The sequence below is a fragment of the Podarcis pityusensis genome (genome assembly GCF_964106645.2).
Source record: "Podarcis pityusensis genome assembly, chromosome: 3".
Classification (NCBI taxonomy): Eukaryota; Metazoa; Chordata; class Lepidosauria; order Squamata; family Lacertidae; genus Podarcis; species Podarcis pityusensis.
Window position 1 is genome coordinate 41953181 of NC_138026.1, and position 23710 is coordinate 41976890.

The 23710-nt window shown below is 42.1% G+C and overlaps 1 long non-coding RNA gene across 2 annotated transcripts in view; it reads left to right on the top strand.

Moving 5' to 3' along the window:
* Positions 1-10089: 10089 nt before the first annotated feature.
* Positions 10090-23710, top strand: part of LOC308473992 — a 30220-nt gene continuing 16599 nt past the window's right edge. For both annotated transcript variants that reach the window (XR_013984443.1, XR_013984444.1), the window contains exons 1-3: positions 10090-10372; positions 19962-20047; positions 23337-23442. This is a non-coding gene — a long non-coding RNA (uncharacterized lncRNA). The remainder of the gene's footprint in view (positions 10373-19961; positions 20048-23336; positions 23443-23710) is intronic.

Consider the following 23710-nt stretch of genomic DNA (forward strand, 5'->3'; position numbering starts at 1 on the left):
ACATATGCACTTGGACTGTATCCAGACTTGGTCACACTTATAGAACAATCCTAACTATAGAAAGCCAATGTACTCTAGGGTGGCATAAATCACCCCATTTGAAACTCTGTCCAGGAGAAATTTGACTTGCACCTTGCTATGGCTGATGCAAATAAATATTATTCTGATTCTGACTTGCACCATTCTTTTTGTGGGCTACGTTCCACAGGATTGTTAGGTCCCATGACCAAACAGAAATGGGCCTGGAAGAGGTATAAATTTTTCATGGTCCCATCCTCACTCCTTCCTGCCCCCGCCCTCAGAACACCCTTTTTGGGGAACTTAAATTACACTGTCTTAGGGTCCACCAGCTGAGCCAGGTTGATAGACTTATGCCAGCACATGTCTGTCTCAGTCAAGTGAGGGACTTACATTGGCATAGCCCTGGCTGAGCAGAGAAAGTTCAAGTTCAGGTGACAATTATTTCCCGTCACTTAAAATTTAGTGCATCATGGCAGCATATTGGTAAAAAAGCCACAGTTCCATAACACGACTGGTAAAGGAAATGTTCGACACTGGCATTTCCAGAACCACTAACCTTATAACCAGCAAAACTAACACAACAAGCCCCACGTCTGAATGCAGCCAGTGTAATTATTTCTACAGCTTGGTTGTAGGGTTTGATTTTTTTGGACTAAATTATTTTGTGGACTAAATTGGCAGGCAGACCTTGAATTTAGCAACTGGTCCCATGTAAGTATATCAGCTACTGACCTGCATCTAATCTGGAAAGCAATTCATCCTTCATTTGCAGCACTTAGGGGGACATCACTGTCATTTGAAGAATGCTGTATGGCAACCAGCAGCTCTTGACATGACTATTAACCTGCTGCTAATTATTCCTAGTTAATACAAAATATTGTTCCCTTGTGACCGTCTGCAACAGCACATGTTAAATGACCTATTCAGCAGCTGCCATTTCAAAGAGATGGCTCTTTTCTCTTCTCAGTGAGATAAGCCTGCTTGTTTGTTTCCAGTTAAAGGCTCAGGGAACTGCTCAACTGATTCACACCTGCCATGTGTCAGTCAAAAGCCCATGGCATTTAGGCAAGGCTTATCCAGTTTAATTTAGCAACAGCTGCCCATCATATGTTGTATTCAAATTCTAACAGCTCGCAGTTACCTTTTAGCACTCAGCCATGCAGTCATTCTGTGACACCAATGATGAAGATTACAATGATGAACAGGCCATATTTATTATGCTATCATGCCAGGAGCTGCTGGGGCTCAAACGTGGAAGCTTCAGGCCTGTGTGCAGCTGCCCTCTTTTGATAAGCCACTGAACGACAGGTTGCAGAATCCACCCAGGGAGCTATGTATCCTTAGGCCCTGGGCTGATCCTGCCCATCTGCACTGCCCATTGGACTCTTCTGCAGCAACAAGGCCTTTCTGAGCTCTGGTATGGATATGCATCCTTCAGTTGCTCTTTGGTCCTGATTTTGGTGTCTGTTTTCTTGATCCTGTCTCCAGTTCATCCCAATCCTGGCAGATCATGCTTTCAAAATCACTAGGTGGCCGATTGCTGCCAGTCATGAGGCAAACAGCAACCTTGAGACGAGATTATTTTCATTGGGAAAACGGAGCGGGGGAAAGGTTAAATTGCTGTTCCTCCAGTGCCATGGTCCCAATCCTATTTCTTCCCACCAGCAGCTTCAGTGGTTTGACTAGACCATTTCCCTACCCAGTCAGATGCCAAACGCCCCTTAGAAAGTTTGAAGAACGCCTCTCTTGACCTTGACTTGCTACGTTTGGTAACTGGGGAGAAGGTCGAAGATGGAGAGGTTGGCTGCTGAGCCCAGCGGTCTGTGTAATCAAAGCAAAATAATCAGCCCTAGTGAACAAATTGATGTGACAGTTTTTTTATTGTAGTTTTCTTTACCAGCTTAGTTCATGCAGAGTATAATTATGAGGTAGAGAGAGGCAATCACAGTTCCCTGTCCACTCAGAAAACAGAAATAAGGGACAATATGTTTAATTTGTGGGTTAAGATGTGCAGCATTTTGTGCAATGCACTAGGGGCTACAAAGTTCTCTCCTTCCCCCACTGTACACCTAAGAATGTAATGCAAGAGACTGCCACAAACCTATTTGTGCAAATAGTGTATTCTACTGTTCCCCATATTGAGTATACTGTCCGTGGGAAACCATGTTTTGGATTGCGCGGAATAGTCCTTGGAGACTGAAATTGAAAATTAAGCTTATGCAGTGCAGTGGCACCATGATCTGAATTCACAATGTCCCTTCCGTAGAGCACCACATAAAATAAATTTATGTAAAATAACATTTCCAATTATCTGAACTGTTCACTTTCCAAATGTATGAGGTGCACCCCACGTCACTGCAAAATAAGCAAAGGGTGAAATGTAATTGCATACAAAATCAAAGCAATTGACACCAAGCAATACTGTAAAGGGAAATGGGAGAGATTTTTTTTTTTTTTTACATAGCTCTGGCAATGCCCTGAGAATGATAATTGGTCATGAGAACTGTAGATCTTTTATGCCTGGCTTTGCATGATCCAGTGCCCAGGTAAAGGAGAAGCGAGGAACAAAGCAGATCTAAGAGGCGGCTGCTGAAACATGATGCTTATGGGTGTGAGAGGGCAAGTCCTAAGTCATGAAATGGACTCATTTCAAGGGCTGGTAGCCTCTCTTCTTCTGATCCTGATGATTTGATCTTGCCCCCTTCAATCATATCTCAGACTAATCCACCATTTTGCCTAGCAGTGCATGCAACAATATTAGACTGATAGTCCATCTGAGGCTATTTATGACCTCTGAAGGTCTGAGGTGACAGTTTGTCCACTAAAGGGACTAACATGCATTAGGAATGAGATCATAAGGAAACAACTGCCCAATCTAAATAGTTATGTTTAAGTCTTCATCTATTCAGAGAAAGCAAATCCATTTTTTCCTGCAACTGTATTTAATTATCCAATGAATTATCAGCCCCTTGAAATGCTTGCTGTTTGTTCAAGGTACATTCTTTTTTAAAAAATTAATAATCTATCAATCTTTCACTTCAGTCAGGCAGTAGATGACTGTTTACAGCAATCATAGATTTGATGCAAAATGTCTGGAGATGTCAGAGTTCTGAAAACTCAGAACATATGCATATATAACATATGCACGGCTTTGTGAAGGTCTTCAATTGCTCTCTGTCTTGTTTCCCCCCATCCCAGTTGGAAATTCTTAATAAAATAACTTAATATTTCTTAATAAAAAGACAACCAATTGCATCCAGCATGTAACTAGCAAATGTATGTGGGGGTGAGTGGTAATCATTTGAACCCTTGCCATGTATATGTATGATATTTCTGTGCAACATCTGAATATATTTTGAATTTCCAATGGCTATGATGAAAGAGTCAAAGGGTGGGGTAGGGAGGGCAAAGAGGAAGAAGATTAAACCACCTATTTCATGTTGTAGCTTGTTGTACTTTTCCTGCAGATTCTATGTGTTGCCTGGTCCTGCAGATTCTATGTGTTGCCTAGTCTGTGGAATGCTTGCTGCAAAGAGGTTCACTGGTGCCAAATTGGATGTGATTTCAGTGCCAGAAAAAGACCTTTATATTTGGCTAGGTATGTAATGTAAGTTGAACTAGATTTTGGTTTTATCCATTCTGATTAATTGCATGTTTTAATTGCTGCTTCTGCTGTTTTATTTTCGCAATATTTTATGTGTTTACTGAGAATCCTTACTGAAGGGTGGCATAGAAACATTTGTAAACAAACAAACAAGTGCATGCGTTCCTCAGGACTGGCCTAAGACAAAGGACAAGATGGCACCTTGCCATGGCATATACAGAAGCCAATTTCAATGGACAGCATCCTTCGCTGTAACTAAGGACAAGAGGGTAGTTTAGCGGGTGAATGGGATGCTGCATGGCACAGACAGCTCTGTCCTCCAGCATCTCACCGCTATTCTTCAAATATTTAACTTTGCTGCCTGCCTCCACCAGCAACCAATGCCTGAGATGGCTGCTTCACTCTGCCCAATGGTAGGGCTGGACTTGGTGATCCTCCAGGCTGGATCCAAAGTACAACGTGGTTAGTTCTATGTGCCTAAGGAACTTGTCTTTCTCAAGAAGTAATGCCGAGTGCCTCTTGGCAAACATCTTTAGAAACTCAGAGAGAAGTCTGTGATTTGGCATTTGAGGGAAGAGGTAGCAAATTATAGTGGGCACACCTAGGTTCTTCAGTGTGCATGAAGGAGCTCTTTGGATTTCAGGGTCCCTATCTTATGGCATGATTGTGACCCCCACAGTGTCTCAGTCTTGATAGTGTAGGAGACACACACACACACAGAGAGAGAGAGAGAGAGAGAGAGATTCTGTGCTGAATTCACACATACACATGCACAAACTTCTACCATGAACTAGGGAATAGATGTCAGCTCTGTGCTCAGTATTCCCTGAAGAGCAACTTGCTTTTATTTTGTGAGGTCAACAGCTGCTTCAGAGTGATAACAAGCACCATAATAAATGCAATGTATTCATGCCAAGACTTCTGGGACAGCATGACAATCCACCATATCTATTTGAAGTCTGCTTAAGAGAACAGGCTGACTGTGCTTACTTGACTAGGAACTAAGAATAAAAGCAACACAGCAAGGTATAGAACCATATCTGGAAACAGTTATCTCTCTATGGTACCCATACTTCAGGAAATAATGTCAGACATGTTACCTGTATAAGCTGCTAAATTTGTCTGTGTGTGTGTTTGTGTGTGTGTGTTAGCATCTTTCTTTACAGTTACTCAAAGAATTAAAAGATCACCAGTTTTCTTCAAAACCAAATAAATAATACCATATACTATACAGTGGTACCTTGGGTTACAAAGTTAATTTGTTTCGGAGGTCCATTCTTAAACTGAAACTGTTCTTAACCTGAGGTACCACTTTAGCTAGTGGTTACCTCAGTGGTAACCTGAGGTACCACTTTAGCTGCGCCACCGGCACACGATTTCTGTTCTCATCCTGAGGTAAAGTTCTTAACCCGAGATACTACTTCCAGGTTAGCGGAGTTTGTAACCCGAGGTGTTTGTAACCCGATTTACAACCACTGTATGCTTATAAGATTAAAATGTAGAGCACATAGAAAGCATGAAGCCCTCAAGCTCGGAAATGTTCCCTACCTCTGACTTAAAATATTCCACTAGAGGTGATGATTAAAACAATGAGAATAAGGGATCCAGTGAGTTCTCTAATCTGACCTTCTTTCTTAGCACATTATTATATTCCTTGAAAACCTCAAAATACAACTAATACTGGGCATAACCTTTGGGTTTTATGTATGGAGGGAACTGTCAGCTCACAAGACAAATGTACCAGTTGTACTTCACACTTTTGCCTGTTTGGAATGTTTCTTTTATAATGTTTCTTGCTAAAGTGGATTGAAGGATGCAGTACATAGAAATATCTGGGAATTTGAACAGCGAAAGCATTAGGGAGATGTTTGGATAATGATCCCCACCCCCCACAAAAAAACTGAATGAATATAGTGTGGCTATTCCGCAGTAAATGCCTAGTGTGAAAGAATATTTCAAGTCCCATTTCATGATAGAAAGCAACAACAAACAACACAAAATTACTCTTGAGATCCTTTGTAAACAGAAGCCATCTGCTGAATTTTGTTCATCCCAATATGCTTTTGCACATTACTCAGGCGATGTTTTTTGTTTCCCCAATTTGCTCTAAAGAAGCAGCATCTTTAACTGAACATCTTAAAAAGTTTGTGTGCAACTCTCTTGACTCCTGGGAGCTGAGTGTGTTGCCATTGGGATGATTTGTTTTAACATGCAGCATTGATAAGACTTAGAATGACAGGAAAATGACTCTGTGTGCTTGTCCAGGTAAAGATTTATGAAGAATAAAGTGTCACAGTAATGAAATGGTGACAGGTTAGCATTAGCAGTTGACACTGGTGGGCTGAAGAATGGGGAAACAATTGAACTGGAAGTGAAAAACAAAATAGCAATGCTTTAGTGTTGTCACCTTTACAAATGTGGTTAATGAAAAGTAAAGAAAAAAGGGCTGACATTATGCTTTGCTGGACCACAATGGCTCACTGGGAGCTGTCCCTGGTCCTGAAAAGCCACACAAGTTTATTTGGTTCTGTAGTTCTATACCACCTTTCACCAAAAATGACCACAGGATAGTTTACAGAATTTTCTGTAGATTATTTTTATGCACATTGCTTAGAAATAAGATATTTAGGCAGTATATATAAAGGTCTTAAATAAATAAATATGGTTATATAAAACATGATACATCATAAGCAGAAACATAATTTTTTTTCTCATACAATGTATAACATAATTAGAAAGTATATAGAATCATAGAACTGTAGAACTGGAAGGGAGAGTCTCATCCAGGCAGGATGATACAGGAGAAGAAGGAGCCAGTGTGGTGTAGTGGTTAAGAGCGGTAGACTCGTAATCTGGGGAACCGGGTTCGCGTCTCCGCTCCTCCACATGCAGCTGCTGGGTGACCTTGGGCTAGTCACACTTCTCTGAAGTCTCTCAGCCCCACTCACCTCACAGAGTGTTTGTTGTGGGGGAGGAAGGGAAAGGAGAATGTTAGCTGCTTTGAGACTCCTTCGGGTAGTGATAAAGCGGGATATCAAATCCAAAACTCTTCTTCTTCTATTTCAGAAATGTTGTTTCTGTGTTTGGCTCTCACAGACTAGGGGACTCCTGTGCTACTTTGGAAGCACTGGTGTTTAGGAGCACTGATGTCAGGAAGCTAAGCATGCTGCTGCAATCTATATAAATTCTTAAAAATCAAACCACCATTACTTAAGCAAAACTAGTCTTCTCCCTAAAATGATACACATTTTCATACTCTTGTGTGACTCTCAGAAAGTTGGCCCATATGGCCAAAATGTAATGTGAAAAGCGACTCTAGCCATATTTTGCTATGCCATTTTAAGTACATGTATATCTATGACAAAAATTCCTTAAGGGAAATATTAATGAAGTATTCAGGTATCATGCTGACTTGTGAGGCACAGAAACGGTTAATGCTGGATGCTCTCCATTTTAAAACAAATTTCTTCCTTCACAATACAGAAAATATACACTTTGATAATAATTTTCTGTTTAATGATAAATGATTATGAGTTTTGGTCAGGAGAAGGAAGAGTCAGCGGTGAGTAAATGAGCTACCTCTCTCTGAAGGGCTGATAGGTCATAAACCATATCTAGCAGCTTGAGGTAGGTATAAATTGAAAACATTACAAGATTTGATTAGAAATCCTGAAGGCTCCAGCAATGACATAGCTTATTTGGAGAACTTTTCCTTCAAAGAGCGAGTGCAGAATGTTATATAAGCCATGGCTGAATTTAAAATGTGATCTATAAACTATGAAGAACACGAACCGCAACCAGGGCGGATCTACTATGAAACTAATGAAGCTTCAGCTTCAGGGCTTAAGTGACTTTGTAAAAACATTTCCCTAATTTTCACCCCCCACAATAGAATGATAGAATAGTTGGGAGGGACCACAAGGATCATCTAGTCTGACTATTTATCCCCGTGTGGGACTTGAACCCATGACCCTAAGATTAAGTGTCTCATGCTCTATCAACTGAGCCAGTGTGGTGTAGTGGTTAAGAGCGGTAGACTTGTAATTTGGTGAACTGGGTTCGCTTCCCCGCTCCTCCGCATGCAGCTGCTGGGTGACCTTGGGCCAGTCACACTTCTCTGAAGTCTCTCAGACTCACTCACCTCACAGAGTGTTTGTTGTGGGGGAGGAAGGGAAAGGAGAATGTTAGCTGCTTTGAGACTCCTTCGGGTAGTGATAAAGCGGGATATCAAATCCAAACTACTACTCTTCTTCTTCTTCTTCAACTCAAAAACTATAAGTCATAGGAAATTTTTATTCACACCAGCGACTTTGACATGTGAGATAATCCAGTACAACAATTTTAATCAAAATCAGAGGTAGCAGCTATTTTTTCAAAAATGTGGTGCTCTGTTGTGGAACAAACCCACACAATAAGATAACAGTCATTACCCAGACCTCATTGCTGGTTGCGAAGGGGCCTCCACAACAATTCAAGTTTCAGGGCCCCCCAAATGTAGATCTGCCACTGACCACAACTCTATCAAACATAATTCATTTTCCTGGACCTAGTTTGAATATCTGTAAATGGGAGCATAAGCTGTTCTCAGCAGAACTTTAGACAGCTGTGAAAAGTTCTGGAGCTGTCTTACATAATTCTCAACACTAGAACAGCATGCTATTGAACATACAAATCACACAAAGGTTTTTCTCATGTTGTAAACCAACTAACACTTGTGCTTTTTATTTCCACTTCACATGATTGGCTACTGCACCATGTGATGATACAACAGCATTGATGGAAAGCATATTTATATTTTCATCAGACATTGGCTGCTGTCTGACATAATTATATATAACCATTTAGCATTATGAGGATGTGTTGCAGCAAGCCTCAGGCTAGCTTTGTCTTCCTCCCCTCTTCAAACACGGAGGAGATTTAGAGTGTCTAGATATAGTTTGTTACAAACTGCAGCTTCCCATTTCCTCTGGATTTGGGAAATTGTAGTTTTACAAGCCCCAGTTAATTCACGGTGCAGGACAGCATAACAGGATGGTTTCCCCTTTCAAATACATTTAAATAAGACCCAATGAAATCAACATAAGCACTTAAACACACTAAACCTTTTCAAGGATTGCATTGAAGATGAAGTAAACCCACCTGTGCCTAAATAGATTATCCTCTCTCCTCTTCTTGTTGAATACAAAATAAATACTCAGCATGGACTGCCTGTCTTTAACATGCAAGTCTTCAATATCCAGCTGGGAACTAATCTGTCATTGAAAAAAATTAACATTCTGTGATCTCAAAGCTAATGACTCTGGATTTCCCAAGAGAAAACAGAAGAGGACAGTGCAGGAGAGGCTGCTGGCATTTGACTGAAAGCAGAGGCATATGAGCAAGGAGGTTGGAGAGGATTCTTGGCAATGGAATGAAGGCAGTGATTAAAGAGAAGCTGAGTGGAAATGGCTGCATGAAGATTTAATTACCTGTGGCTAAGGTAAGCTGGATTTGAGCACCTTCCAAAAACATATTGTGCTTGAAAAATACCTTAAGTGATTATCCCTGATTTATCCTCCAATATTAAAACAACCTAGCAAAATCTCAACATGGTAGTCAATCTGACCTCACTGAAGGTCAACATCTACAACACTGTAGTCAATGTCGACATACAGAGGGCCACAAGGCCAGCTGGCTACCCCCAGCTGGGTCGTCTCTTTCCAGCCGTCCCGCTGCGAAGACCCATTGGCCTCTGCTCTGATGTAAATCAGCAACCCAGGCTTCAAAACCAGGGCACACTATGTCAGCAGAGCGAACTGCACACACAGAATAGGCGTGAGGCTTATGGAAGCATACTACAGCTACAGATTTATTAATCATAAATCAGGACAAAGAAACATGTCTTCTCTTTCTCTGTCTTCTCAGAGAGACAGAGAAAAACAAAAGCTATACACACAATGGAAGTTCCCAGCAGACTGTGCTGGAATGTAAACAGACATGTGACATGCAACAGTTCCATGTCTTATAACTAAAGGTGGAATAGAATTTTCCAACAGTCAACAGGAAAGGGAAGAATCCTAGACAGAACCTAAAATGTAGCATCCAATTTCACACATAAGCCTAAAACAAATGCAAACTTCAGGCCTCATGCCTTAAATAGTTCTGCTATTTTAGCAAGGTGTATATGTCTGTTTGTGATGAGATTATGGTCAGGAGAAAGACAAGTATAGCCACAATGTGCTGATTCTCCTGTGGTTTTTGATACCATCAGCTATGGTATTATTCTGGATAGGCCATCCTTGTTGGAGACTAGAGGCACCGTACTATATTGCACTTCTATCTGGATGGCCTGTTCTAGAAGGTGATGCTAAGAGGCCTACAGCTCAGCTCTATAACATTAATGCAATGGGACCATGTTATTTAACATCTAGCCAGTGTGGTGTAGTGGTTAAGAGCGGTAGATTCGTAATCTGGGAACCGGGTTCGCGTCTCCGCTCCTCCACATGCAGCTGCTGGGTGACCTTGGGCTAGTCACACTTCTCTGAAGCCTCTCAGCCCCACTCACCTCACAGAGTGTTTGTTGTGGGGGAGGAAGGGAAAGGAGAATGTTAGCCGCTTTGAGACTCCTTCGGGTAGTGATAATGCGGGATATCAAATCCAAACTCTTCTTCTTCTACATGTAACTGCTGAGTTGACGGAGAGTGAGGAATCGGTGTGTAGAAGCTGTAATGGATGGGAAGAGGGCCAACAAATGGAAGTTGATTCTAGGTAAGTCAGATGCCCTGGTGAAAGGTGGTTCACCTGGCCGGCAGAGGGTGTGTGGTAGCCATGCTGTTATGGATGGGGTTGCCTTGAAGGCTCAGCTTTTGTAGCTTATGGCTGCTGTTGAATCCCACATAAGATGGAACCAAGCCATTTCCACAGCACACAATGTCTTTTATCTTCTTAGGCTGCTGCCTCTGGTTACATCCCTTCTCGCAGTAATAGTCTGGTCACTGTTATCCATGGGCTTGGAACTTTGAGGCTGGACTGCTGCAATACATTGGAGCTGCCTTTGAAGATTTCTTGGAATCATCAGTTGGTACACAGCATGGGGCTAAGCTAGAACCAGTCACATTGAATGGATATCACCAGTTCTTAAACAGTTACACTGGTTCTATTGTCTCTAGGCAAAATTCGAAGTGCTGGTCATTACCCATGAAGGTCCAAATGTCTTGGAACTCAGCTATTAGAAGGACCAACCTTTTCCACATGATCCTGCCTGAACCTTTCAGTGACCCACCCTCCAGCTCCCCACTCCCTCAGTACCTGAGGCTAAGCAGGTGCTGACTAAGGAGAAGGCCCTAAGGAGAGTTGTGGTGACTCAGAGATTGTCTTTCCTGGTGAAGCTTGCTTGGCAAAACACTCAATATCTTTTCAGTGCCAGGGATCTAAGGAAGGAGATCCAGGTAGTTGACAACACACCAATTCAAAGAATTTGGTGGCCTCAATATCACTGGCAGAGGAAGTTTGCTTGTCCAGCTCAGTTGGGATGGCTTGATGAGGTGGGGCAGCCTGTTCCCTTGCTTTAGAAAGGCTCCTCTGGGCTGCCATATTCAGAGGCAGGCTGTCTCTAAATACTTCTGGAGGCATCTGTCTGGTCATTGTGGAAAGCAGAATGCTGGACTGGGGTGGCCCCTTGATCTTCTCAGAGAAGACTCTTCTTACATTAGGTGCATGACTTTGTGCACCTCTGTTACTAAAAGAAGGCGTTGCATTGTTGAAATTCAGAAATCTAAATTAGTCATGTATATTGACTTCAATGGGTTTGAGTAGAACTAACACTGACTACCACCCATCCGCTCTATCAGTTCACTCCACTACAGGAGGATGTGGGGAACCAGACAGCTTCCTGCTATTCATCCCCCACTTTAATTTTTCTTTTCTTTTTTCTTTCTCTTTTTCAAAAAAATGCTTACTAGATGAGTGGCTCCCGAGTAAGATATTTCACAGCCCCCAGAGAAATTAGAGACATTTATAAAATGTAGTAAAACCTTTAAAAGGTTCAGAAAACAATACAGAAATCTTCCATTCAAGAAGCACTTGTGACACTTGAGCAACCAAATCCTACAAAGCAAGATGAAAGTGCTAGGAGTTTTTCAAAATTAAATTATGATAATTACAATATAGAAGCATGAAGCCGTTCATGTTCATTCTCTCTCTCTCTCTCTCTCTCTCTCTCTCTCTCTCTCTCTCTCTCTCTCTCTCATACTTCTCTTTTGTCTCATTTGGGACAATGGCTGCTGTTCCTGGCTGGCTGATACACCTTTCTGATTTAGTAGAATTTAACAAAGAGATCCAGCTTGTGGCAGACACTGGTTTTTGAGAGCACGCTTTTGAGATTTGTTCAAAATCAAAGTACCCTTCAGTTTCAAGGCTTTTGAATAGCCAGTGCCTTTTGGCAGATGCATAGGATAAAAACAAAGGAATCGCTCTTATTTTATAAGACTTTCTGGGGCTACTAGTTGTAATGGCTATATGTTACCTGCAATATTAGAGGAAGCATACCAGCTGTTGAGGACCATGAGTGGGAAAGTTGTACTGCACTCAGGGCCTGCTTGCAAGTTTCCCAAAGGCATCTGGTTGGCCTCCATGAGAACAGGATACTGGACTAGATGGGCTTTGGCACGGTCCAGCTGGGCTCTTCTTACTTCCTCCCATACATGCTGAACATGAGCCCAATCTAACAGACCCATGCATACAGCAGTTGGAGTTGTACATTTTGGCGCTCCTTTGGTCTCCATTACTCTCACATACTAAGGTGTGCATCTCCCATTTGGGGCCTCTGCTAGCTAGGCTGGGGCCAGTGATTTTGATGCTAGAACATATCACATATACTAACAGGAAACTTGACTCATTTGAGTGTTAATCCTTATGTGATCAAAATGGCACTAACTCCGCCACCAGAGGGGAGGTCTAAACAGGCCTGAAAGAATACCCAGCGTTTGTGGAAGTACAAAAATCTTTAGAAAGCTAACTCTTAGAAGGAAAAGCCCCCCAACATCCCAATGAAAACTGAATGTGATCAGTAGGTATGCAATTCTGACTTTCTTTCTTTTTTGAGGGGAAGAGAGAAATGGAATTCAGGATGAGGGGAAAGGAATGACACTCACATGCTAGCATTAGATTAGGGTTCAGTTGGTGAGTCCTACTAGCAAAAGTCCACACAAGGACTTCCACTAGTGCAATGAGGCTTTGCCCCTTCTCCACCCCCTCGCACCCCACAAAAGGCCTCTTGGAAGGTGGAAGAACACCCAGAACAGTGTGCAAGGGGAGGCGGGGGGTAATTGTTTTATCTGTCAAGTTGCAGCACTTGTGCTGAGGGACTAATTGCCACAGTGCTACATTGAATCCCTCCCTCTGTCGCAAGTCCCACTTGTTTTCCCCCTATTTCAGAGCACTGTAAAAGTGAAGAGCTAGGACAACAAGTGTCTCACGATCAAAGTAAGGCAGGTGAAAGAGAAGTGAGCAAAAATGGCCTGGAGTAGCTATGCACATACACATCTGCCAGCTTGCTGAAGAAAAGAAGGTACACAATCCCTCAATATAAGTCTTTGGATACATAATGGACTTGCATTCATTTGGTAATTTTGTCATTTCCCACACACAGTAAGAAAGAAAGACAAACTACCTAAAATGAAAATGACTCACTCGTTCCCTTTTCTTCTCATTAGTTAATGACGCCATTATTAAGATGTCTCACGCTTCGTCAAGCCAAGCAACATCATCTCCGGACCTCCCACCCAACCCCATTTCCCCCTTCACTAAAATAGATGTGAAATGCAAGGCAGCATCCCTGGTGAATTTCATTCACACGATGTCGGGCTTGCTTGCACCTTTCCCAGGGCTCGCAAATGCCTGTGATGATGACACGGAGGAAGTTGTGATGGTGTCCAAGTTCATAATGACCTGGTTCGGAATACAAATTTGTACGCCTGGTAACGCTAGGCCATATTAAGAATTGATCTACAGTGGACCCCCCAGACATGAACCCTCTGGGGAAAATTAAGAGACCCTCCAGACAGACCCTTTGGGGGTCTGTCCGCAACCCAAAAAGTCTGTAGGCAGAGGCGTCGCTTCTGTACACTCGCACAGCGCGATTGAGCGCTTCTGTGCATGCACGCGGGGCAAAACCTGGAAGTATACTTCTGGGTTTGCCGCATTCGTAACCCGAAAGTTACGTATCCAGAACGGTACGTAACTAGAGGGTCTACTGTACTGTATTCTCAAATGAGACCCTGCACATTCACTGTTGTTTTTTTTAAAAAAATAATATTTATTAATTTTTCAACAGTTTAAACACAACACTACAGAAAACAAAACAAAACAAAATACAACAATACAATATAATACAGAAAACACTACAAAACACTAACACAAACAACTAACAAAACAAAACAAAAACCATTTAAAACACAATCCAATTTCAATATCTTATCCTTCATTCACTTATTTCCACGACCTCCTCACACCTCCCTTTTTGTATTCCACTTCTGTTAATTGTTTCAGCAATTCCTTTCCATCTTCCTCTGTTTTCTATCCTATAATTATCTTAACACATTCTAACCTTATTTTTCCCTTTAATACTCTATTATTCTATCTATACTTAATTCCTTATAACATTTCTACTAAAGCCATATAACTTCAGTCCAACATTTTTCTAACATTCATTAATTTTACAGAATTTCTGTAAATAGTCTTTAAACTTTTTCCAGTCTTCTTCCACTGATTCTTCTCCCTGGTCTCGGATTCTGCCAGTCATTTCCGCCAGTTCCATATAGTCCATCAACTTCATCTGCCATTCTTCCTGGGTGGGTAAATCTTGTGTCTTCCAATACTTCGCGATGAGTATTCTTGCTGCTGTTGTTGCATACATAAAAAAAGTTCTATCCTTCTTTGGCACCAATTGGCCGACCATGCCCAGGAGAAAGGCCTCTGGTTTCTTCAGAAAAGTATATTTAAATATCTTTTTCATTTCGTTATAAATCATCTCCCAGAATGTCTTAATCCTTGGGCATGTCCACCAAAGGTGAAAAAATGTACCTTCAGTCTCATTACATTTTCAACATTTATTGTCGGGCAAATGGTAAATTTTTGCAAGCTTGACTGGTGTCATGTACCACCTATAAATCATTTTCATTAAATTTTCTCTTAAGGCATTACATGCCGTGAATTTCATACCTGTGGTCCATAACTGTTCCAAGTCAGCCATCATTATGTTATGTCCAACATCTTGTTCCCATTTAATCATAGCTGATTTCACCGTTTCATCCTGAGTATTCCATTTCAACAGCAAGTTATACATTCTTGACAAATTCTTAATTTTTGGATCCAACAATTCTGTTTCCAATTTTTATTTTTCCACCTGGAAACCAACTTTTTTGTCCAAATTGTAGGCCTATATTATTTGATAATAATGGAGCCAATCTCGCACTTTGTTTTTCAATTTTTCAAAGCTCTGCAATTTTATTCTGTCTCCATCTTGTTCCAATATTTCCCAATATTTCGGCCATTTGGCCTCCATATTGAGTTTTTTCTGTGCCTTCACTTCCATTGGTGACAGCCATCTTGGAGTTCTCTTTTCTAACAAATCCTTATATCTTATCCAAACATTAAACAGTGCTTTTCTTACAATATGGTTTTTAAACGCTTTATGTGCTTTTACCTTATCGTACCACAAATATGCATGCCAGCCAAATACATTGTTAAAACCTTCTAAATCCAACACATCTGTGTTTTCAAGAAGCAGCCATTCTCACAGCCAGCAAAAAGCAGCTGATTCATAATAAAGTTTAAGGTCTGGCAGGGCAAATCCACCTCTTTCTTTAGCATCAGTTAATATCTTAAATTTTATTCAAGGCTTCTTGCCCTGCCAAACAAATCTGGAAATATCTTTCTGCCACTTCTTGAAACAATCCATCTTATCCAAAATTTGCAATGTTTGAAACAAAAACAACATCCTTGGCAGCACATTCATTTTTATCACAGCGATTCGGCCTAACAATGATAACTTCAAATTTGTCCATATTTCTAAATCCTTTTTCACTTCAGTCCAACATTTTTCATAATTATCCTTAAATAAATTCACATTTTTTGCAGTCATGTTAACCCCTAAGTATTTCACTTTCTTAACCAATGTTAGTCCTGTCTCCTTCTGAAATTTCTCTCTCTCATTCACAGTTAAGTTCTTCTCTAAAACCTTAGTTTTCATCTTGTTCAACTTAAAACCTGCTACCAGAGCCAGTGTGGTGTAGTGGTTGAGAGCGGTAGTCTTGTAATCTGGGGAACCGGGTTCGCGTCTCCGCTCCTCCACATGCAGCTGCTGGGTGACCTTGGGCCAGTCACACTTCCTTGAAGTCTCTCAGCCCCACTCACCTCACAGAGTGTTTGTTGTGGGGGAGGAAGGGAAAGGAGAATGTTAGCCGCTTTGAGACTCCTTAAACGGAGTGAAAGGCGGGATATCAAATCCAAACTCTTCTTCTTCTTCTTCTACCTGTCCGAATTCTTGAATCAGTTCCAATACCCTTTTAGTACTAGATTCTGGCTCCTGTAGAGTCAATACTAAATCATCAGCAAATGCTTTCAGTTTGTACTGTTTAGCTCCCACTTGCATACCTTTAACCTCTTGGTCCTTTCTAATCATATTTAACAAAACCTCGAGGACCCCTGCACATTCACTGTTAGCACCCAGCAGACCAATCACTCAAGCCAGGTCTTTGTAGGCACATGGACTCAAGTTATTTGATTTTCATCCCTTCATGGCCCCTGAAGCTCGCATCGATTGCTGTGATCCTCACTATCAAGACAGCTGCCTCCTATGCTCATGCTCAGAAGATCTTTAATGCTAAGCCCCCAAATTGATTGGCGTGAAGTATGTGGCCATCATCAACCACCCTTTTCTTATGTCTAGTTTATTTTGGCCCATCTATTATTTTGACCATTTCTTGAAAAACATTTTTATGTTGCGGTGGTTCCTCCATCTTCATCTGAAACTGTCTTGTTCCCCAGCGTGTTTGCAGAAGTAGCTGCTTGAGTTTCCAAGGAGCTGCCTGTTGTGGCTTGTGCAGGCAATTTCAATTCCCAGGAAGCAGGTGGAAAGACACATGCATATGGCACCATCAGCATGTGTGTGCCAACATTACAAGCTAGGAGAGAACTTTTGGGAAATAGATTTTCCCCAGCCCTGAAAGCACGCTAAAGAAACCTCAGGAATGGGTACATCTTTTTCCCAGGGACAGATTTCAATAAAGCGAGTGGCAGGCAGGAACACTTGTGGGAGTGAAAGTTTGATGAAATGACAACACCATGGGAGATATATCCTGTTTCTTTTTTCTACCACAATATGTACAAGAACCCAAAGTCTTAATTTTTAGCAAAGCAAAACAAAAGTATCACAGACAGGTAACAAAATGGGTCGCAAGGTGTGGTCTGAGGCACTTAATGGAGCCACATTGCTGGAGAACCTAAGCAGATCTGGGCCTGGTCAATGCCTGGATGAGACACTGGCTGGGAATTCCATGATCGCCACCCGGAATTCCATAATGAAGATATCAAAATGCACAAAAGGTGGAGCAACCAGCCCAACTGCTCCAGTGATACACACTGTACTAAGCAGTCTAGGGTGAGGGGTGCAGACTAAGCATCTCTATATGGAAGAATCGTTTGATAGGAATGGGCAAATCTATCCATTTCTGGGTCCCCCTTTTTCTAATCTTCAGTTCAGTTCTCCACATTTTGAGACCTGTTTGCAATTTTAAACAGAAGTCTTCATGCAAATTCAGCGGCATTTTAGTTCAGTATTTTTCTAATATACATATTTCCATGCAATTTTGCCTGATATATACGTTTTTGAAAAACACACATTCCCCCCATATATTGTACATTTATTCCTGTTGTTTTCTCCATTACATGCATTTTATGGACACCATGGGTGGCTCGTCCCATTTCTTTTCCTGAGGTGAAACAGGAATGTGTTGTCTCTTGTCCCCTGCTGTGCCCCACTCACCCCACTACTTCTGCTGTCATCATAATGCCCCCCTTGCCAAAACCTTGCAAGAGGAACCTTGGTGCTCATCTTCTCCACCCCAGGGGCAGGGAAGACAAGTGGCAATACCCACGTGTGGAACCCCCTGTGTGCTCATTGAAACTCGGTGACAGGGCGGCATTCCAGTGGTGGTGGAAGTGCTGGGGCAAGCAGGGTGCTACCTCTTGCATTTCTGCCAGCTGAGGCAGCTGCTTCACTCTACCTAATGGGTGAGCTGGCTCTGATGGATATTTTGCCCTAGTAGTTGCATTTTTGTATGCATTACTTGGCTGGAGAACTGCACTGTAAAATTTGGAGAAATTTCAAAGGATGACTGCGTGTTGGTTTGCATATTGCTTTGGAAAGTGCAATTTAGGCAGGTTCCCTTATAAATGTGAACTGAGTTGAATTTCTCCCATCTCTACTTAGATGGATCCACCATTAGGGTTGTGTGCGTGCACAGAGGTGGTAGTAGTGGAAGGATGGGGGTTCCTGGGCTCAGCAGACCTGCTCCCTCTCCTCTGCTCCCATCCTATGTAACATATAATTAGCACTGAGTGAGGTTTCCTAGGGAAGCCTCTTTTTCCTAGGGAAGCCTCTTTTTACTGAAGGATGCAAGAGATGATACTGCACTGAGTCTGGTGCTGCCTTTTCTCTGCTTCGATCTCACTTAGCATCTGGTCCACATGGTCCAAATAGGGCAACCTCAGCCAACCTCAGCCAAATAGGGCAACCTCCACCAACTTCAGCCTGCCACCAACCCTGGCTGTGAACTCTGTCCTCCTTAGAATCACTATTGCCCCTTGTGGAACTCAGCCAGTAGGAGAATGGGCCAAAATTAGAATTAGTTGGCTCTGCTTGACATTGGTTCTGACTTCACCTACTGTTGGTTTCCCTGCCTCCCACCCTGCCAGTCCTAACGGGCACTAATTACCACTGTGCTAGTGGGAGCCCCAGCAGCTAAATGCAGTGGGTGAAAGAGGTTGAGTAGCCCCTAGCACAAATGCTAGTATTATTCTTATCCTTGGTGACAGTTAAGCTTTTGTACTACTGTTTGCTCTACCTGTTAGAATTCCTGCTCCGTGATCGCAGTCATGCGATTGTTGTCTATCAAATGATGGTATGTTTTGTCTCCATAGAGTGGGAAGTGATGGAGACAGGATGTTTGTGTTACTGTGTTCCGTGAAGTGGGACTATTGTCCTTTGTTCTTTCTCTTTGCTGTCTGATACTAGAGAGAGAGGGAGCCATGTTGCAGTGCTCCGTGTGTGTTTATATGTAAATAAAGTAGATTAGCCAAAATGCTGAGTTGCTGAGGTCTGTTATGCATGATGCGCAAACTCTGCGGATCCCTAGGTGTGCCGATGTCTCTTGGCATCAGTTGCTGTGATGTTCGGGCTGAAGAAAGCTTTTGAAGTTCCCAAACTATCGACCAGGAGGGAGGGAACATGCCAGTCGGGCATGTGTCTCTGCCAGGGTCCTACTCAAGTGTAGGCTGAGCTCCTGACACTACCAACTATCAAGGTTATCAACATTATATTGGATGTCACCCCAAACATGCAGAGTTCTCCAGACTGGGTGGACGGGCAACATCTAGCCCTCTCAAGCTGTAGTTTTCAGCCAGTACCTTTTCTTCAATGTGTAGGGTATAATATATTGGATCCTCTCCCAACCCCAGGCTTCCACTGGGCAGCAGGTGGTGGGCTTGAAATGAGATTTAAATTTTGTGGACATTGTCCAAGGGCTTAAGCCTTGCCAATGCTAAAAGATCCAGTTATTTTAACACTCAGTGCAGCTTGTGTGCATAAATGGGTATTGTTTTGTAGCCTAAAATTCTTATTAATTCAACATTGCTACTTGCTTCTATTTTAATAAGTTCACTTTTTAATTTTTCCTCTAAAGCTTTTCTTTGATGTGCTTATCAACTTGCTATTTAAAGAAAATAATATTGGCATGTCACATCCGACAGAGCGTTCTGAGTATAGTTGAATATTTGTACTTTGTGGGTTTTATAAAAGTAATGTTATGTTATGTTCATGTCATGTTTCCCTGTCATGAACTTAATGTTTCAGTCAGTCTCCCCCCCCCCCCGTACATGTACCAAACACAACCAGAGGTTACAGTGTCAATTAGCAAAAGTTCATTTTTGGAATGTATCAAGTTTATAAACAAAGTGGATTATGCACAGTTGTTCTTTTCATTATTTAATGAAGGCAAACTCTTAAATGTCTAAATCTGTGCATCTGAAAATTTCAGTCTTCTCATGTGTTTGGTGTTTGTTCCCTATAAACCCAAAGATCCTGCCATGTTTTTGCTGGGTAAGAGATCACCAATGCAATAAGAGATCACAAATGCAGCTCTTTCTGGACACATCACCACAAAGGTACTGCTTGAAACAGCCAAGATTTCCTTTTGAAATTTCATAGTAAAAAACATTTGTAGCCGCCAGGACAGGATGTCATGTCAAGCTGTCAACATATTTTTCTATATTTCAGCATGTTCAGTGCTTTTAACAATGTTAGTGTTCTGGTCAAACATATTATCTATTTGTTGCTTCTAGCTGCATTGGTTGGTTGATGCTTCCCTGGCCCCTCAACCCAGCACAATATGTTCTGAACCCAGACAGCTATTAGAAATGAAAGAGCTGAAAATGTTGTTTATAAATTGTTCCAAGAGGTTGCTGCTAATACTCAGTGGTAGAAAAAATGCTTGTAAAATAGCAACAGCAATGCAGTGCAGTCATCAGCAGGAAACGGCAAGAAATTAATGTGGTGTGATCAGAAATAAAGCTGTCTAAGGGAACTCTCTTTCACAGTTCTGGAACAGGAAGAACTCAGGCTCCACACCCACCCTTACACAGGGCTGCTTTGGAGAACTGCTTTTCAGAAAACACAACTAGTGCAAAATACATAGGAACCATAACCAGGGCTAAATCTATTATTAGACAGAACAAGCAGATTTTGGATATCATGAAATGACAGTGGATGATTAAAACCCAAATATGCATTACAGAAACAACATTTTCCTATAAATGCCCTGCTGTTTAAAATAGCATTTTCCTACACGTGACTGCTGTAAGAAAATTACATATATTCTACCACTTCTTAGCCACTTCCAGAAACATGTTCCCTGGTACAGAGATCCTCAAATGCAACAGATAGTTGGTATCTTTTGCAATGACAGCACTGTAGTTAACAGAAGGGAGTGATCATCCCTCAGTTCATCCTTCAACATTGACACTTTCCCATCTGTATATACATTTTTCATATATTTTACAGGGCTTTTTGTTTAACACTGTATTGTGTTAAGATAGTTTTAATTCAGGTGTTGATTGTTATCTGATTTTTTAATTAAACCATACCTTGGCTTAAAACAAAATGAAACAAACAAACAAAAACAAACCCACAGGGGATCAGCACTATCAAGGTGAACAGTTCCAAACATTTTTCTAGCAGTGCATGTGTAACTTTGATCCCAGGGCAACTGTGTGTGTAGCTCTAGTTACTGGACATAGGATCTTCTCCCCACACCCACAACATGCTTGTGTATATTTCACCCAAGTATCCCCCACTTCTGAGTTTGAAGGCCTACAAACCCTTTGTCAGAGCTGCAAAATATGACAGACAAATCCGACAGCCTGACTTTTCTGGAATTCAATCAATCAATGTTTATTATGGCAAACAGCCAGCATATTAAACCAGAATTTATGCTTAATTCTCTACATAAGCATAATTTCTACATAATTCTCTACCTGGAATTCTTCAGGTTCAATGTAGGTGCTGGCAAGCTGGAATTACATCACTATTTGGAACCATCATTTTTTGGTTAATCTCTAAGCTTTATCTTCCAAAGGACTGCTTTTTTTGCTACATTATCACCCGAGAATTTAGAAAGTGAGTAGGGGGAAGCAACATCTTCAGAGATATAACATGATCCACCAAGGAGAATCATCTCTCATCCATCACACTGAAAAACAGGGCCTGATTTGGAGAATAGTGCAGGCTGCGAGGAGAAGTGGAGGCCACACCCAGAAGGCACAAGCCTATGAACTCCCATCATCCCTAGCTAACAGGACCAGTGGTCAGGGATGATGGGAGTTGTAGTCCCAAAACAGCTGGAGGGCCGAGGTTGCCTATGCCTGCCTATGAACCAAGGTAAGAGTCCTTACTCAGGTCTTGCCTACTGATGGCTCTGGCCCCAGCCATTTTTGGCTCAAGCTCTGCCCACTGCCAGCAAGTGGCCCCCAACATATTACCCACAAGGAAATGTGTGACTATGTAGTGCTTCCTTCACACCAGTCCTTCACACCATGGTGAAACAATCACTTTGTGACTACTTCTTGTTGTCAAAAAAGATTGCTGGAAACTCATCCTGCATTCTTAAGCACGCTTATCAGGAACTGGGCTTCATCTACCCCAGTGAGACTTATTCACACATAAATGTGTTTAGGGTCAGAAGGTTCTCATAGGCATTACTTGCCTGGGGCTGCGTGTTGCAAAAGTTAATGATCTCTCTATATACAAGAGTCTCCCTCTGCATGTTTTCCAGCTGTCTTCGGTCATTAATTTTTCCTTTGGATTCCTTTGAGCCTATCCACCTCTGACCTTATCTCTGTTGCCATAAAATTATACTATGTTGGAAGGCCTGTACAACAATCCTGTGGCACCTCTAAATCCCATTACAATTTGAACCTGCCAGATTGACTGCCAGTATCAGATGCTCCACTCCTGCCTGCCACGTAGCCTCTGGGCCAGCTTCATGCACTGATGAAGCTTGGCTTTGATCTTGTAATATCTCAGCACTTCGCCAAAGGTCTTTATGAACCTCATTAATCGTGCCATCTCCTATAAATGGGCCCTTTGCTGCCTCCCCTCCGGCTGCTCCCAAAATACATATAACGTTTCGGAAAGGTCTTCTCCGATATGTGTGAGAAAGCTGTCAAAGGTACTCCTGGAAGTGCTTGTGATGAAGGGGCAACCTTTTAGTTACCTTTTACAATGCATTTAAATATATGCACATGCCAACCTGCCTTGCACTGAGGTAGAGTGTTGCCAGGTAACCACAGCAATCTCCATTCCTCACGAGAGAAACCATTTTATCACACTCCATTTACCTGGTCTAGAGTGCAGCAACCAGATTATTAAAGGGATGTGGCCCATGGGAGCACATTTCAGCTGTGCTCAGAGCACTTGGCTCCCAGTTAATACCCGAGCCCAATTCAGAGCTCAGCTTTTGACCTTTATAAAAGTTTAAAGCCATAAATGTTCTTGATCCAGACTGAAGGAGCAGCATGACCCATGTAAGAACACAGGAAGTGCCCTTCTGGATCAGAGCAAAGGCCCATCTGCTCCACCATATTGTCTTCCACAGTGGTTCCGCCATAAGAAGAGCCTTGATGAATGGAAAAACTGGAGAAAGGGATACAAATTGCTTGTTGGCAGGGAGCGGCATATGGTGAGGTGCTGAAGCACATAATGTATTGGCTGCTGAGGAAGAGCCACAGCTTAGTGGTAGAGCAGCTGCTTAGAAGGTCCCAAATTCAATCCCCACATAGGGCTGGGAATGGGGTCTGCCTAAAACCTGCTGCTAGTCTGTGCTGCTAGCACTGAGTTAGATAGAGCCACAGTACTGACTCGGCAGAAGACAGCTTTATCTATTCTTATGTTCCACAGGCCCTCAGAAAGCACACACGTCTCTCAGGAAAGCAGCGTGCAGTATAGGACAATAATGATGCCTGCTGAGCTTCCCGATTCTGTGTATCTTCAGGATCCGTGTACTGTAAGTGCTTTCTTTGTTTGCTTGGCAAACATTTTCTATATTTCGCCTCCCTCTCTGCCCCTTCCAGGCCCTTCATTGTTTGGAATGCCTCCACCCCATCAATTCCTCTTGTATGTTTACCCTCAGGAGCTGGGCAGCTATCACCGAGTCAATTCCCTCTAATTTTATTTTGCTCTGTAGACTGAACCAGATGAACTACTGAAATGACATTTTTATAAAAAGTAATGGCACAAGAAACCTTCCGTGTTCAGGTGGATAATTAAATATA